The sequence below is a fragment of the Ambystoma mexicanum genome, chromosome 3p (genome assembly GCF_040938575.1).
Source record: "Ambystoma mexicanum isolate Mex_15411 chromosome 3p, UKY_AmexF1_1, whole genome shotgun sequence".
Taxonomy (NCBI): Eukaryota; Metazoa; Chordata; class Amphibia; order Caudata; family Ambystomatidae; genus Ambystoma; species Ambystoma mexicanum.
The window spans coordinates 71,332,105-71,351,507 of record NC_090925.1 but is presented as its reverse complement, the minus strand read 5'-3'; positions in this window follow the sequence as shown (position 1 = coordinate 71,351,507).

Genomic DNA, 19,403 nt, shown 5'->3' with positions numbered 1-19,403 from the left:
TGTTTTGCCATGGGAAGTTCCCTGTGTTGTCCTGGTATACTGGTTGCCCTGTCTGGTAGTTATTTCTGAGTCCCCCAGCCTGTTGTTGGGTATTATATCCGTATCCTCTTCCCCTCATAAACCCTCCTCTCCCTCTATTATAATTATAATACCCAGCTCCTTGCATTGGGTACCCTCCTCCCATGTTCTGTGCGTGTGATTGCAGAGGCAGCACTTGCTCTATTACCTCTTGTGGAGGCGCTATTTGAGCTGGATTTTGTGCAGCCACTACTTGCGTTGGGCTTTGGGCCATTGGTGTTGGCGCAGTTATTAGTGCCCCTTCCATGGTATATTTAGTAAGTTTTTTCTGTACTAATTTGGCCTCTTCTGTTTTCCTGTCCTCTTCCTTTTGTTTCATTTTTCCTTGCCATGTTCTACAGTGATGTACTATAGTCAGTTGTATTTCCGGCCATGGTTTTGCTTCCATCCCCACTACTTTCTTTAATTGTCTCTGAACTCCTTCTGGGAGCCCTTGTACTAGTATATGATAAAATATGGCTGGTGTTTTGTCCCATTGTTCTCTAGTTTCCATGCGCCACTTCTCTTGAATATCCTGGATATAATCAACAGGATCCTCGTTCTCACCCATCTTACGGGAAGTAATGGCTCCTATGTCTGATGTGTCTGGGTACTGCACTCTTAGTGCCTGCCATAGCGCATGTCTGCAGTTTGCAAATGGTGCTCCATCATGCGATGTGTTTGTTATTGTTACCCCATGGAATCCCGCTCTTTTCCAAATGTCATCCGCTCTATCCCCTAATATTGATATTAACAGGCCCTTAACATCTCCCACTGCTAGTTTCTGTCCTGCGGTGTGTTTTTCCATTTCATATATCCATTTACCCGCACCTCCACTTAATGATGGGAGCCTACATTTTATGTTTTCCTTATCCGTATGTTTCCAAGGTACATATTGTGGTCTAACCCCTCCTCTCTCCAGCAGTGGCATTACATTCTGTCTTGTGTCATCCTTTATGCTCCATGATGTTAACTCTTCACACCCCTCCTCTTCCCCCATTCCTTTTACTACTTCAAATCCTTCCTTACTACCTCTTCTCCTACCTCCCTCTTCTTCCTTTCCCCTTTTTTCATCCTTTCCTGTGTTCAATATTGGCACGTCTGTTTGCCTGTCTTGCCTGCGACTAGGGAGGTCCCTAAGCCGACATGCATAAGGTGTAACTTCGTCCATGAAGGGTGCGAGCTTTATTCTGTGCAGAGAGCGTGCAGTTGTTGAACATGTGGGGTGTGGCGTTAGAGAGCGTGATGGTGATGTGGGTGGCGTGTGTTGGTTGGTGAGCGTCGGTGGCGTGTGTTCGTTAGTTTGTGTTTCTCCCATTCTTTTCACTTCCTCCTTACTTCTCTCCAGCTCCTCCCATCTTCTACTCACCCATGGCGAATCTATGTTTGTTCTAGTGAGGTATAGCTTATCTAAGCTTTCCCTTTCACTCTTCCTTCCATCCTCACTACAAAAATCATTCATAAATTGCGCCCCCCACTCTGCCTTTTTTCCTTTTATTGTTACAGTTTTTAAGTCTATTAGGTCTCCCTCTTCCTTTCCGTTGTTACCACCTGTTCCCCTTAGTGCTGACGTTGTTGCTACCTCTCTATTTTTATATACTTCTCCCCATCTTTCACTCTCCCTCTTACTCTCCTCTCTCTCCCCTTCACTCCTCTCCTCCATCTCCCTACTATTTTCCTCTCTTTTCCTTTTTAATTCCTCCATTACTTTGTTGCTCATCTGTTCCAATATCCTTTCATCCTCTCTCCTCCTTTCCCATTTCACCCTTTCTCTTTCTACTATACTCTCTATTACCTTCCCCTCTTCATATTTTTTAGCTGTCTCTGATATTATCCTCCTCCTCCATATTTCCATTTCCTTTTCATTTTCTTCTTCTTCCTTCTTCTTCTCCCTCATCACTACTCTTGATACCCTTTCTGCTGCTGCTTTTACCCTTACAGCTTCCCTCTTTCTCTCCTCACTTTGCTCCCTTAATTTTTCCAATTCGTCCTTATCTTCTTTCCTTTTCCTCACTCTCTCTCTTTCCTCCCCCTCAAGTTGTTTTATCAGTTCATTCTGCTCATCCCTTAGTTTAGCTAATCTTTCCTCCAAAATCTCTTCCTTCTGCCGTAGCAGCTCCTCTCCCCTCATTTCACTCTCTCTTTCACTATCCTCGTTTGTTCTCTTTACCGCCTCCCTTTCCTCTCCAGTTAGTGATCCTCGTAATTTCAACAATATCTGTGCAGCTACCCACTCATCGTTTCCTATCTCTACAGTCTGCTCTTCTCTCCTCCCGTCCCCCATTGGTATCTTTCCATGAGCCACATATGGTGGAGGGCTGTATGCCGGGTTTGAGTATCCTTCAGCCGCCCTTAACTGTCCTTTTATTTCTCCTAATTCTCTTAAAGGGTACAACCCTCCCCCCTCTGTTTTCACTCCCGGTGTTAAGGGTATCTCATTGCTCGGTTCCTGTTTTATGTCAGCTAATTTATCAACCTTTCCTCCACCCAGTTTTTCATTCCCCATATTCTTTGTTCCTTCACTCTCCTTTTCCCCATCCGTTCCTTCTTTCTTAATCTCCTTTTCTTCCGGTGTTTCCCCCATAGTGAACATTCCATTTGGTCCTGGTCTAGACCCCTGGAACATCCTCCATAAGTTAAACACCTCCACATGGTTTGCCAACTTCTTCCCCTTGTATGTATTGTGCAGATGGTTTAATAGTGAATGTTGGGCATATGGGTCAAAGCTACCATTAGGCGGCCATGGTGTCAACATTTTGTTGTCCGTCCCCTGGGTCCACTCTATGCTGTACTTAATTAACTTCTCCCTATGTGGTGGCAGTGTGGTGCATATATGTTGTAGTGGGGTAGTGAGGGTATTCCCCCACCCTCCCAACCCTCTCCCGTATGACATACTAGCGCACCCTTTCTTACCCTTCCCCTTGCTACCAGTTTGCAACATACAACCTTTTATTGCTTACCTTGCCCCGCAAGTGTGGGGACTTACGACAATCCTTTGACAAATTATGCAATGATAATAATCACAAAAAAAAAAAAAAAAATTATAAAACAAATATATTTATGATGTTATATTATATTCCTTCCCCTACGGCCCCCTGCGGCCGAAGCGCACGCAGCCCCCTGCAGCTGCGTACCCCTTACGACGATCTTACACAGTCGTCCTTTTTCCCCGTTCTCCTCCCACCTTTACACTTGCCGTGGCCGGCGTTCTCCGTGCGCAGCCACGCCCCCTTCCCCTTCTCCTCTTTGATCCACTCGTTTATCGTTTATCTCCGTGTCCGCTCCTTTATCATGTTTCTCTTCCCCACCAATGTCAAACCCAAAGCTTCTTGTGTTCACGATATCTTACTAAATCCCTACTGGTGACGTCACCTATTTCTTCGAACTACTGGTATATTCGTGTTATGTTCTTTAAATTCAAAATACACTTGCAATCTACCCCGCTAACCCTACAGCTGTCTTCCTGTCTCTCCTGGAACAAGGTAATCTCATCAATACTATAACCGGACTGCGCACGCTGCGTCGCCTCGCGTGTGATACGCCCCTCAACAGGAGGGCTTAACCAGCCAATTATCTTCCGTTTTGGGCAACTACGTAACTAGCCACCGCCCACAGGGAAACGTCATCTACCTATCGAGTTTCTTGCTCGAACAATAGGGAACCTCATCTACCTATCGAGTTTCTTGCTCGAATAATAGGGAACCTCATCTACTCATTGAATGATAAATGTCAAATCGTAGGAAACCACACACACCCACCCTCACACGTAGTCGCGATTTAGGCCAATCAGTGTCTTTCGAGCGGCTGCATGTGATGTTTTCGTGCCCCGCCCCCCTCTTTCGCGTAACGTTAGCTTTTTGTTGCGAGCGTCTGCACGTGTTGTTCTCGTGCCCTGCCCCCCTCTTTCGCGTAACGTTAGCCGCCTTCTCTCGCACTCAATTCACTACCATTCATTCCATTATCATCACTCAATTAAACCTTCACCCCACCTTTTTACAATACCTCCCTCCTCCCTTATTTACTTCCGCCCCCTCCCTCACAATTTCGCATTGCTTGTTGTGCGTGTCATGCTCACCAAGTTCCCTCGATGCAGGGCCGCTCGACTGCGTGCACCCCTCCAAGCGGCTCGCCACCTCCCCTCGTCTGGACCACGTCTGGACACTCGCCGACCGCGGGCGGGATACTTCTCAACCGGCTCCCGAGGGCCAATATCCGGATTGCGCTGTCCGGTCCTCTCGCAGCTCCGCGATGGTCCTGTAGTCCTCAGAAGGGGGCAACGGCAGAGGGGGCCGCGCCGCCGGGCCTCCCCGCAACGGGAGTGCCTGGAAAAATAAAAAATAAAAGTCGATCTTAAACAGATCTCAGCAGTGCCTCCAACTTGTCGGGGGGGATTCTGCCGGGGTCGGCCGGGCCGTCCGCAGACCTCCGGGCAGGGAGGCCCCAACTCCTCCCGTGTATATCTCGGATCGAGACAGAGTATGAGGCACACACAAGGAGCAAGGCAACTTCTGTCGTTTATTATGCAAACGGCAGGGATGGGTCAAGGAGCGCACGCGTTCGTCCTGACACACACACAATAGTGGGGCTCGCAGGCCCTTTTTACTACATTATGACGCGCTACTTGCGTCATTCCAAAAAGTTACCAAAAGAACCTATCGCCACTCTTGATTGGTTGCTCGAGTGGTGGGGTTAGTATAGTACGCCTATAGAGAATGATATTAGTGGTTAAGGTGTAGTCAGGTGGTATATCTGGGTTGTCCCTACAATTAGATACATAAGAATTGTTACATGAAGACCCCTGAGGATTGGCTAACGTTACTGACGTCTGAGATAAGAACCTCATGTTCTGATTGGTGCATCCGTGAGCTCCCCAGCCTGGGACCACCGTTGTTCCCAGCACACGGTGCACCTGTGGTTGCAACAGTGTTTCAATATGGGTACGTGCAGGCAATGTGAGGATTTATTCATAGGTGGGAGACTGACCGTTCCCACTGTAGCAGGTGTCCATTGAGCCTTTCAAGTGTGTCGGCCTGCGTCTCGTAGCGAGGTACCCAGACGCCTTTTCTCTCCTGGGTTTTGGCATCTCGTCAGGTTCGGCTTGGTCACGTGGGGAGGGACCGTGTTTGAGGCATAATTCTGCACAATTAATATTGTTTTTCCACTGTATGTCTGGTTTAATTTGCAGATATGATTTTAACATTGGTACGTGGAGTGCGAGGTTGCAACATCGTGCCTTTGAAGATTTGTTTCTTGACTGTGGGTTTGCAACAGTACGACCTTGGCTAGTTGCTCCACTGGGTTCTTTCTGCAGGCTCAGCAACCTGACTTTTGCTTTGTTAATGTCCACGGGAACTCTTGCTTGAGGCCTACTTGGGCCTGGTGCACGAGTAATCCATTTAGTGCATGGATGCTTTAGGTTATAGTGGCATACAGTTTCATGGCCAGTATCGTGTTTCCATTATATCTCTCATGATGGTAACGGGTTTCAAGAGAAGCGTGAGCAAGCGTTATAAATGAGCTCATGGTGCGTCTTGCGTTTCTGCATTCTGAAAGCCTATGTAAAAATAATAAAGATGCACGTCCGTGAATAAGCCTGTCGCCTACGTCAGAGCACTGAGTATGTTCTTCGTGTAGATTGGTGTGGAAATGTTCAGCGTGTATAATAGTTCAGCGGTGCTTCCCGTTATCTAGGTCGTCATGGCATCTCTAACGATGTGTAGATTTCAGTCTAGTTGGTCCGTGCCGCAGGTGTCGGCATGGCCAGTGCGGGCTGTTGGGCAGGCAGATGGACACATCCGTATGTTTCTGTACCAGGGTATTTGGTCATCTGGTAAATGGGCAAACTCTTCTCGTGGCGGGTGTCTGGGCCGCGACCCTCTAGGCCAAGCGCGAGAGGTGAAGGACGGGAGTCTGGTTTTCCATTCTCCCACTTCACTTCTTAAATCAGCTTTCGCAAAGAGGCTATTGGGCACACTTTTAAAATCAGCTTTCGCAAAGAGGCTATTGGGGACACTTCTAAATTCAACTTTTCACAGAAATGCTATTGGGGACACTTCTACGTTCAACTTTCAGAGAGAGGTTATTGGGGACACTTCTAAATTCAACTTTTCACAGAGAGGCTAGTGGGGACACTTTTAGGTTCAACTTTTCACAGAGGCTATTTGGCGCACTTCTAAATTCAACTTTAACAATGAGGCTATTGGGCACACTTCTAAATTCAACTTTTCACAGAGTTTATTGGGGACATTTCTAAATTCAACTTTTCACAGAGGCTATTGGGCACACTTCTAAAATCAGCTTCCGGCAAGAGGCTATAGGGCACACTTCTAAATTCAACTTTAAGAAAGAGGCTATTGGGCACACTTCTAAATTCAACTTTTCACAGAGGCTATTGGGTACACTTCTAAAATCAGCTTCAGCAAAGAGGCTATTGGGCACACTTCTAATTTCAACTTTAACAAAGAGGCTATTGGGTACACTTCTAAATTCAACTTTTCACAGAGTCTATTTGGCACACTTCTAATTTCAACTTTTCACAGAGGCTCTTGGGCACACTTCTAGTTTCAACTTTTCACAGAGGCTATTGGGCACATTTCCAAAATCAGTTTTCACAAAGAGGCTATTGGGCACACTTTTAAAATCAGCTTTCGCAAAGAGGCTATTGGGGATACTACTAAATTCATCTTTCCACAGAGAGGCTATTGGGCACACTTCTAAATTCAACTTTAACAAAGAGGCTAATTGGGCACACTTCTAAATTCTACTTTCACAGAGAGGCTATTGGGGACACTTCTAAATTCATCATTTCACAGAGAGGCTATTGGGGACACTTCTAGGTTCAACTTTTCACAGAGGGTATTGGGCACACTTCTAAATTCTACTTTCACAGAGAGGCTATTGGGGACAGAGAAGCTATTGGGGACACTTCTAAATTTAACCTTTCACAGAGATGCTAATGGGGACACTTCTACGTTCAACTTTCACAGAGAGGTTATTGGGGACACTTCTAAATTCAACTTTTCACCGAGAGGCTATTGGGGACACTTCTAGGTTCAACTTTTCACAGAGGCTATTGGGCACACTTCTAAATTCTACTTTCACAGAGAGGCTATTGGGGACAGAGAAGCTATTGGGGACACTTCTAAATTTAACCTTTCACAGAGATGCTATTGGGGACACTTCTACGTTCAACTTTCACAGAGAGGTTATTGGGCACACTTCTAAATTCAACTTTTCACAGAGTCTATTGGGCACACTTCTAGTTTCAACTTTTCACAGAGGCTATTGGGCACACTTCCAAAATCAGCTTTCGCAAAGAGGCTATTGGGCACACTTTTAAAATCAGCTTTCGCAAAGAGGCTATTAGGGACACTACTAAATTAAACTTTCGCAAAGAGGCTATTGGGCACACTTCTAAATTCAACTTTAACAAAGAGGCTAATTGGGCACACTTCTAAATTCGACTTTCACAGAGAGGCTATTGCGGACAGAGAGGCTATTGGGGACACTTCTAAATTCAACTTTTCACACAGAGGCTATTGGGGACACTTCTAGGTTCAACTTTTCACAGAGGCTATTGGGCACACTTCTAAATTCTACTTTCACAGAGAGGCTATTGGGGACACTTCTAAATTCAACATTTCACAGAGAGGCTATTGGGGACACTTCTAGGTTCAACTTTTCACAGAGGCTATTTGGCGCACTTCTGAATTCTACTTTCACAGAGAGACTACTGGGCACAGAGAGGCTATTGGGTACACTTCTAAATTCAACTTTTCACAGAGAGGCTATTGGGCACACTTCTAAATTCAACTTCAACAATGAGGCTATTGGGCACACTTCTAAATTCAACTTTTCTCAGAGTCTATTGGGGACACTTCTAAATTCAACTTTTCACAGAGGCTATTGGGTACACTTCGAAAATCAGCATTTTCACAGAGTCTATTGGACACACTTCTATTTTCAACTTTTCACAGAGGCTATTGGGCACACTTCTTAAATCAGCTTTCGCAAAGAGGCTATTGGGCACACTTTTAAAATCAGCTTTCGCAAAGAGGCTATTGGGGACACTTCTAAATTCAACATTTCACAGAAATGCTATTGGGGACACTTCTACGTTCAACTTTCAGAGAGAGGTTATTGGGGACACTTCTAAATTCAACTTTTCACAGAGAGGCTAGTGGGGACACTTTTAGGTTCAACTTTTCACAGAGGCTATTTGGCGCACTTCTAAATTCAACTTTAACAATGAGGCTATTGGGCACACTTCTAAATTCAACTTTTCACAGAGTTTATTGGGGACATTTCTAAATTCAACTTTTCACAGAGGCTATTGGGCACACTTCTAAAATCAGCTTCCGGCAAGAGGCTATAGGGCACACTTCTAAATTCAACTTTAAGAAAGAGGCTATTGGGCACACTTCTAAATTCAACTTTTCACAGAGGCTATTGGGTACACTTCTAAAATCAGCTTCAGCAAAGAAGCTATTGGGCACACTTCTAAATTCAACTTTAACAAAGAGGCTATTGGGTACACTTCTAAATTCAACTTTTCACAGAGTCTATTTGGCACACTTCTAATTTCAACTTTTCACAGAGGCTATTGGGCACACTTCTAAAATCAGGTTTCACAAAGAGGCTATTGGGCACACTTCTAAATTCAAATTTTCACAGAGTCTATTGGGCACACTTCTAGTTTCAACTTTTCACAGAGGCTATTGGGCACACTTCCAAAATCAGTTTTCGCAAAGAGGCTATTGGGCACACTTTTAAAATCAGCTTTCGCAAAGAGGCTATTGGGGACACTACTAAATTCATCTTTCCACAGAGAGGCTATTGGGCACACTTCTAAATTCAACTTTAACAAAGAGGCTAATTGGGCACACTTCTAAATTCTACTTTCACAGAGAGGCTATTGGGGACACTTCTAAATTCATCATTTCACAGAGAGGCTATTGGGGACACTTCTAGGTTCAACTTTTCACAGAGGCTATTGGGCACACTTCTAAATTCTACTTTCACAGAGAGGCTATTGGGGACAGAGAAGCTATTGGGGACACTTCTAAATTTAACCTTTCACAGAGATGCTATTGGGGACACTTCTACGTTCAACTTTCACAGAGAGGTTATTGGGGACACTTCTAAATTCAACTTTTCACAGAGAGGCTATTGGGGACACTTTTAGGTTCAACTTTTCACAGAGAGGCTATTGGGCACACTTCTAAATTCAACTTTTCACAGAGGCTATTGGGTACACTTCGAAAATCAGCATTTTCACAGAGTCTATTGGGCACACTTCTATTTTCAACTTTTCACAGAGGCTATTGGGCACACTTCTTAAATCAGCTTTCGCAAAGAGGCTATTCTGCACACTTCTAAATTCAAATTTTCACAGAGTCTATTGGGCACACTTCTAATTTCAACTTTTCACAGAGGCTATTGGGCACACGTCTAAAATCAGCTTTCACAAAGAGGCTATTGGGCACACTTCTAAATTCAACTTTTCACAGAGTCTATTGGGCACACTTCTAGTTTCAACTTTTCACAGAGGCTATTGGGCACACTTCCAAAATCAGCTTTCGCAAAGAGGCTATTGGGCACACTTTTAAAATCAGCTTTCGCAAAGAGGCTATTAGGGACACTACTAAATTAAACTTTCCACAGAGAGGCTATTGGGCACACTTCTAAATTCAACTTTAACAAAGAGGCTAATTGGGCACACTTCTAAATTCGACTTTCACAGAGAGGCTATTGCAGACAGAGAGGCTATTGGGGACACTTCTAAATTCAACTTTTCACACAGAGGCTACTGGGGACACTTCTAGGTTCAACTTTTCACAGAGGCTATTGGGCACACTTCTAAATTCTACTTTCACAGAGAGGCTATTGGGGACACTTCTAAATTCAACATTTCACAGAGAGGCTATTGGGGACACTTCTAGGTTCAAATTTTCACAGAGGCTATTGGGCACACTTCTAAATTCTACTTTCACAGAGAGGCTATTGGGGACAGAGAAGCTATTGGGGACACTTCTAAATTCAACTTTTCACAGAAATGCTATTGGGGACACTTCTACGTTCAACTTTCACAGAGAGGTTATTGGGGACACTTCTAAATTCAACTTTTCACAGAGAGGCTAGTGGGACACTTTTAGGTTCAACTTTTCACAGAGGCTATTTGGTGCACTTCTGAATTCTACTTTCACAGAGAGACTACTGGGCACAGAGAGGCTATTGGGTACACTTCTAAATTCAACTTTTCACAGAGAGGCTATTGGGCACACTTCTAAATTCAACTTTAACAATGAGGCTATTGGGCACACTTCTAAATTCAACTTTTCTCAGAGTCTATTGGGGACACTTCTCAATTCAACTTTTCACAGAGGCTATTGGGTACACTTCAAAAATCAGCATTTTCACAGAGTCTATTGGACACACTTCTATTTTCAACTTTTCACAGAGGCTATTGGGCACACTTCTTAAATCAGCTTTCGCAAAGAGGCCATTGGGCACACTTTTAAAATCAGCTTTCGCAAAGAGGCTATTGGGGACACTACTAAATTCCACTTTTCACAGAGAGGCTATTGGGGACAGAGAAGCTATTGGGGACACTTCTAAATTCAACTTTTCACAGAAATGCTATTGGGGACACTTCTACGTTCAACTTTCAGAGAGAGGTTATTGGGGATACTTCTAAATTCAACTTTTCACAGAGAGGCTATTGGGGACACTTTTAGGTTCAACTTTTCACAGAGGCTATTTGGCGCACTTCTGAATTCTACTTTCACAGAGAGACTACTGGGCACAGAGAGGCTATTGGGTACACTTCTAAATTCAACTTTTCACAGAGAGGCTATTGGGCACACTTCTAAATTCAACTTTAACAATGAGGCTATTGGGCACACTTCTAAATTCAACTTTTCTCAGAGTCTATTGGGGACACTTCTAAATTCAACTTTTCACAGAGGCTATTGGGTACACTTCGAAAATCAGCATTTTCACAGAGTCTATTGGACACACTTTTATTTTCAACTTTTCACAGAGGCTATTGGGCACACTTCTTAAATCAGCTTTCGCAAAGAGGCTATTGGGCACACCTTTAAAATCAGCTTTCGCAAAGAGGCTATTGGGGACACTACTAAATTCCACTTTCCACAGAGAGGCTATTGGGGACAGAGAAGCTATTGGGGACACTTCTAAATTTAACTTTTCACAGAAATGCTATTGGGGACACTTCTACGTTCAACTTTCACAGAGAGGTTATTGGGGACACTTCTAAATTCAACTTTTCACAGAGAGGCTAGTGGGGACACTTTTAGGTTCAACTTTTCACAGAGGCTATTTGGCGCACTTCTGAATTCTACTTTCACAGAGAGACTACTGGGCACAGAGAGGCTATTGGGTACACTTCTAAATTCAACTTTTCACAGAGAGGCTATTGGGCACATTTCTAAATTCAACTTTAACAATGAGACTATTGGGCACACTTCTAAATTCAACTTTTCTCAGAGTCTATTGAGGACACTTCTAAATTCAACTTTTCACAGAGGCTATTGGGTACACTTCGAAAATCAGCATTTTCACAGAGTCTATTGGACACACTTCTATTTTCAACTTTTCACAGAGGCTATTGGGCACACTTCTTAAATCAGCTTTCGCAAAGAGGCTATTGGGCACACTTTTAAAATCAGTTTTCGCAAAGAGGCTATTGGGGACACTACTAAATTCCACTTTCCACAGAGAGGCTATTGGGCACACTTCTAAATTCAACTTTAACAAAGAGGCTAATTGGGCAAACTTCTAAATTCTACTTTCACAGAGAGGCTATTGGGGACACTTCTAAATTCATCATTTCACAGAGAGGCTATTGGGGACACTTCTAGGTTCAACTTTTCACAGAGGCTATTTGGCGCACTTCTGAATTCTACTTTCACAGAGAGACTACTGGGCACAGAGAGGCTATGGGTACACTTCTAAATTCAACTTTTCACAGAGAGGCTATTGGGCACACTTCTAAATTCAACTTTAACAATGAGGCTATTGGGCACACTTCTAAATTCAACTTTTCTCAGAGTCTATTGGGGACACTTCTAAATTCAACTTTTCACAGAGGCTATTGGGTACACTTCGAAAATCAGCATTTTCACAGAGTCTATTGGACACACTTCTATTTTCAACTTTTCACAGAGAGGCTATTGCGGACAGAGAGGCTATTGGGGACACTTCTAAATTCAACTTTTCACACAGAGGCTATTGGGGACACTTCTAGGTTCAACTTTTCACAGAGGCTATTGGGCACACTTCTAAATTCTACTTTCACAGAGAGGCTATTGGGGACACTTCTAAATTCAACATTTCACAGAGCGGCTATTGGGGACACTTCTAGGTTCAACTTTTCACAGAGGCTATTGGGCACACTTCTAAATTTTACTTTCACAGAGAGGCTATTGGGGACAGAGAAGCTATTGGGGACACTTCTAAATTCAACTTTTCACAGAAATGCTATTGGGGACACTTCTACGTTCAACTTTCACAGAGAGGTTATTGGGGACACTTCTAAATTCAACTTTTCACAGAGAGGCTAGTGGGGACACTATTAGGTTCAACTTTTCACAGAGGCTATTTGGCGCACTTCTGAATTCTACTTTCACAGAGAGACTACTGGGCACAGAGAGGCTATTGGGCACACTTCTAAATTCAACTTTAACAATGAGGCTATTGGGCACACTTCTAAATTCAACTTTTCTCAGAGTCTATTGGGGACACTTCTAAATTCAACTTTTCACAGCGGCTATTGGGTACACTTCGAAAATCAGCATTTTCACAGAGTCTATTGGACACACTTCTATTTTCAACTTTTCACAGAGGCTATTGGGCACACTTCTTAAATCAGCTTTCGCAAAGAGGCTATTGGGCACACTTTTAAAATCAGCTTTCGCAAAGAGGCTATTGGGGACACTACTAAATTCCACTTTCCACAGAGAGGCTATTGGGGATAGAGAAGCTATTGGGGACACTTCTAAATTCAACTTTTCACAGAAATGCTATTGGGGACACTTCTAAATTCAACTTTTCACAGAGTCTATTTGGCACACTTCTAATTTCAACTTTTCACAGAGGCTATTGGGCACACTTCTAAAATCAGCTTTCACAAAGAGGCTATTGGGCACACTTCTAAATTCAACTTTTCACAGAGTCTATTGGGCACACTTCTAGTTTCAACTTTTCACAGAGGCTATTGGGCACACTTCCAAAATCAGTTTTCGCAAAGAGGCTATTGGGCACACTTTTAAAATCAGCTTTCGCAAAGAGGCTATTGGGGACACTACTAAATTCAACTTTCCACAGAGAGGCTATTGGGCACACTTCTAAATTCAACTTTAACAAAGAGGCTAATTGGGCACACTTCTAAATTCTACTTTCACAGAGAGGCTATTGGGGACACTTCTAAATTCATCATTTCACAGAGAGGCTATTGGGGACACTTCTAGGTTCAACTTTTCACAGAGGCTATTGGGCACACTTCTAAATTCTACTTTCACAGAGAGGCTATTGGGGACAGAGAAGCTATTGGGGACACTTCTAAATTTAACCTTTCACAGAGATGCTATTGGGGACACTTCTACGTTCAACTTTCACAGAGAGGTTATTGGGGACACTTCTAAATTCAACTTTTCACAGAGAGGCTATTGGGGACACTTTTAGGTTCAACTTTTCACAGAGAGGCTATTGGGCACACTTCTAAATTCAACTTTTCACAGAGGCTATTGGGTACACTTCGAAAATCAGCATTTTCACAGAGTCTATTGGGCACACTTCTATTTTCAACTTTTCACAGAGGCTATTGGGCACACTTCTTAAATCAGCTTTCGCAAAGAGGCTATTCTGCACACTTCTAAATTCAAATTTTCACAGAATCTATTGGGCACACTTCTAATTTCAACTTTTCACAGAGGCTATTGGGCACACGTCTAAAATCAGCTTTCACAAAGAGGCTATTGGGCACACTTCTAAATTCAACTTTTCACAGAGTCTATTGGGCACACTTCTAGTTTCAACTTTTCACAGAGGCTATTGGGCACACTTCCAAAATCAGCTTTCGCAAAGAGGCTATTGGGCACACTTTTAAAATCAGCTTTCGCAAAGAGGCTATTAGGGACACTACTAAATTAAACTTTCCACAGAGAGGCTATTGGGCACACTTCTAAATTCAACTTTAACAAAGAGGATAATTGGGCACACTTCTAAATTCGACTTTCACAGAGAGGCTATTGCGGACAGAGAGGCTATTGGGGACACTTCTAAATTCAACTTTTCACACAGAGGCTATTGGGGACCCTTCTAGGTTCAACTTTTCACAGAGGCTATTGGGCACACTTCTAAATTCTACTTTCACAGAGAGGCTATTGGGGACACTTCTAAATTCAACATTTCACAGAGAGGCTATTGGGGACACTTCTAGGTTCAACTTTTCACAGAGGCTATTGGGCACACTTCTAAATTCTACTTTCACAGAGAGGCTATTGGGGACAGAGAAGCTATTGGGGACACTTTTAAATTCAACTTTTCACAGAAATGCTATTGGGACACTTCTACGTTCAACTTTCACAGAGAGGTTATTGGGGACACTTATAAATTCAACTTTTCACAGAGAGGCTAGTGGGGACACTTTTAGGTTCAACTTTTCACAGAGGCTATTTGGCACACTTCTGAATTCTACTTTCACAGAGAGACTACTGGGCACAGAGAGGCTATTGGGTACACTTCTAAATTCAACTTTTCACAGAGAGGCTATTGGGCACACTTCTAAATTCAACTTTAACAATGAGGCTATTGGGCACACTTCTAAATTCAACTTTTCTCAGAGTCTATTGGGGACACTTCTAAATTCAACTTTTCACAGAGGCTATTGGGTACCCTTCAAAAATCAGCATTTTCACAGAGTCTATTGGACACACTTCTATTTTCAACTTTTCACAGAGGCTATTGGGCACACTTCTTAAATCAGCTTTCACAAAGAGGCTATTGGGGACACTTCTAAATTCAACTTTTCACAGAAATGCTATTGGGGACACTTCTACGTTCAACTTTCAGAGAGAGGTTATTGGGGACACTTCTAAATTCAACTTTTCACAGAGAGGCTAGTGGGGACACTTTTAGGTTCAACTTTTCACAGAGGCTATTTGGCGCACTTCTAAATTCAACTTTAACAATGAGGCTATTGGGGACACTTCTAAATTCAACTTTTCACACAGAGGCTATTGGGGACACTTCTAGGTTCAACTTTTCACAGAGGCTATTGGGCACACTTCTAAATTCTACTTTCACAGAGAGGCTATTGGGGACACTTCTAAATTCAACATTTCACAGGGAGGCTATTGGGGACACTTCTAGGTTCAACTTTTCACAGAGGCTATTGGGCACACTTCTAAATTCTACTTTCACAGAGAGGCTATTGGGGACAGAGAAGCTATTGGGGACACTTTTAAATTCAACTTTTCACAGAAATGCTATTGGGACACTTCTACGTTCAACTTTCACAGAGAGGTTATTGGGGACACTTATAAATTCAACTTTTCACAGAGAGGCTAGTGGGGACACTTTTAGGTTCAACTTTTCACAGAGGCTATTTGGCACACTTCTGAATTCTACTTTCACAGAGAGACTACTGGGCACAGAGAGGCTATTGGGTACACTTCTAAATTCAACTTTTCACAGAGAGGCTATTGGGCACACTTCTAAATTCAACTTTAACAATGAGGCTATTGGGCACACTTCTAAATTCAACTTTTCTCAGAGTCTATTGGGGACACTTCTAAATTCAACTTTTCACAGAGGCTATTGGGTACACTTCAAAAATCAGCATTTTCACAGAGTCTATTGGACACACTTCTATTTTCAACTTTTCACAGAGGCTATTGGGCACACTTCTTAAATCAGCTTTCACAAAGAGGCTATTGGGGACACTTCTAAATTCAACTTTTCACAGAAATGCTATTGGGGACACTTCTACGTTCAACTTTCAGAGAGAGGTTATTGGGGACACTTCTAAATTCAACTTTTCACAGAGAGGCTAGTGGGGACACTTTTAGGTTCAACTTTTCACAGAGGCTATTTGGCGCACTTCTAAATTCAACTTTAACAATGAGGCTATTGGGCACACTTCTAAATTCAACTTTTCACAGAGTTTATTGGGGACATTTCTAAATTCAACTTTTCACAGAGGCTATTGGGCACACTTCTAAAATCAGCTTCCGGCAAGAGGCTATAGGGCACACTTCTAAATTCAACTTTAAGAAAGAGGCTATTGGGCACACTTCTTAATTCAACTTTTCACAGAGGCTATTGGGTACACTTCTAAAATCAGCTTCAGCAAAGAGGCTATTGGGCACACTTCTAAATTCAACTTTAACAAAGAGGCTATTGGGTACACTTCTAAATTCAACTTTTCACAGAGTCTATTTGGCACACTTCTAATTTCAACTTTTCACAGAGGCTATTGGGCACACTTTTAAAATCAGCTTTCGCAAAGAGGCTATTGGGGACACTACTAAATTCAACTTTCCACAGAGAGGCTATTGGGCACACTTCTAAATTCAACTTTAACAAAGAGGCTAATTGGGCACACTTCTAAATTCTACTTTCACAGAGAGGCTATTGGGGACACTTCTAAATTCATCATTTCACAGAGAGGCTATTGGGGACACTTCTAGGTTCAACTTTTCACAGAGGCTATTGGGCACACTTCTAAATTCTACTTTCACAGAGAGGCTATTGGGGACAGAGAAGCTATTGGGGACACTTCTAAATTTAACCTTTTACAGAGATGCTATTGGGGACACTTCTACGTTCAACTTTCACAGAGAGGTTATTGGGGACACTTCTAAATTCAACTTTTCACAGAGAGGCTATTGGGGACACTTTTAGGTTCAACTTTTCACAGAGAGGCTATTGGGCACACTTCTAAATTCAACTTTTCACAGAGGCTATTGGGTACACTTTGAAAATCAGCATTTTCACAGAGTCTATTGGGCACACTTCTATTTTCAACTTTTCACAGAGGCTATTGGGCACACTTCTTAAATCAGCTTTCGCAAAGAGGCTATTCTGCACACTTCTAAATTCAAATTTTCACAGAGTCTATTGGGCACACTTCTAATTTCAACTTTTCACAGAGGCTATTGGGCACACGTCTAAAATCAGCTTTCACAAAGAGGCTATTGGGCACACTTCTAAATTCAACTTTTCACAGAGTCTATTGGGCACACTTCTAGTTTCAACTTTTCACAGAGGCTATTGGGCACACTTCCAAAATCAGCTTTCACAAAGAGGCTATTGGGCACACTTTTAAAATCAGCTTTCGCAAAGAGGCTATTAGGGACACTACTAAATTAAACTTTCCACAGAGAGGCTATTGGGCACACTTCTAAATTCAACTTTAACAAAGAGGCTAATTGGGCACACTTCTAAATTCGACTTTCACAGAGAGGCTATTGCGGACAGAGAGGCTATTGGGGACACTTCTAAATTCAACTTTTCACACAGAGGCTATTGGGGACACTTCTAGGTTCAACTTTTCACAGAGGCTATTGGGCACACTTCTAAATTCTACTTTCACAGAGAGGCTATTGGGGACACTTCTAAATTCAACATTTCACAGAGAGGCTATTGGGGACACTTCTAGGTTCAACTTTTCACAGAGGCTATTGGGCACACTTCTAAATTCTACTTTCACAGAGAGGCTATTGGGGACAGAGAAGCTATTGGGGACACTTCTAAATTCAACTTTTCACAGAAATGCTATTGGGGACACTTCTACGTTCAACTTTCACAGAGAGGTTATTGGGGACACTTCTAAATTCAACTTTTCACAGAGAGGCTAGTGGGGACACTTTTAGGTTCAACTTTTCACAGAGGCTATTTGGCGCACTTCTGAATTCTACTTTCACAGAGAGACTACTGGGCACAGAGAGGCTATTGGGTACACTTCTAAATTCAACTTTTCACAGAGAGGCTATTGGGCACACTTCTAAATTCAACTTTAACAATGCGGCTATTGGGCACACTTCTAAATTCAACTTTTCTCAGAGTCTATTGGGGACACTTCTAAATTCAACTTTTCACAGAGGCTATTGGGCACACTTCTTAAATCAGCTTTCGCAAAGAGGCTATTGGGCACACTTTTAAAATCAGCTTTCGCAAAGAGGCTATTGGGGACACTTCTAAATTCAACTTTTCACAGAAATGCTATTGGGGACACTTCTACGTTCAACTTTCAGAGAGAGGTTATTGGGGACACTTCTAAATTTAACTTTTCACAGAGAGGCTAGTGGGGACACTTTTAGGTTCAACTTTTCACAGAGGCTATTTGGCGCACTTCTAAATTCAACTTTAACAATGAGGCTATTGGGCACACTTCTAAATTCAACTTTTCACAGAGTTTATTGGGGACATTTCTAAATTCAACTTTTCGCAGAGGCTATTGGGCACACTTCTAAAATCAGCTTCCGGCAAGAGGCTATAGGGCACACTTCTAAATTCAACTTTAAGAAAGAGGCTATTGGGCACACTTCTAAATTCAACTTTTCACAGAGGCTTTTGGGTACACTTCTAAAATCAGCTTCAGCAAAGAGGCTATTGGGCACACTTCTAAATTCAACTTTAACAAAGAGGCTATTGGGTACACTTCTAAATTCAACTTTTCACAGAGTCTATTTGGCACACTTCTAATTTCAACTTTTCACAGAGGCTATTGGGCACACTTCTAAAATCAGGTTTCACAAAGAGGCTATTGGGCACACTTCTAAATTCAAATTTTCACAGAGTCTATTGGGCACACTTCTAGTTTCAACTTTTCACAGAGGCTATTGGGCACACTTCCAAAATCAGTTTTCGCAAAGAGGCTATTGGGCACACTTTTAAATTCTACTTTCACAGAGAGGCTATTGGGGACACTTCTAAATTCATCATTTCACAGAGAGGCTATTGGGGACACTTCTAGGTTCAACTTTTCACAGAGGCTATTGGGTACACTTCTAAATTCTACTTTCACAGAGAGGCTATTGGGGACAGAGAAGCTATTGGGGACACTTCTAAATTTAACCTTTCACAGAGATGCTATTGGGGACACTTCTACGTTCAACTTTCACAGAGAGGTTATTGGGGACACTTCTAAATTCAACTTTTCACAGAGAGGCTATTGGGGACACTTTTAGGTTCAACTTTTCACAGAGAGGCTATTGGGCACACTTCTAAATTCAACTTTTCACAGAGGCTATTGGGTACACTTCGAAAATCAGCATTTTCACAGAGTCTATTGGGCACACTTCTATTTTCAACTTTTCACA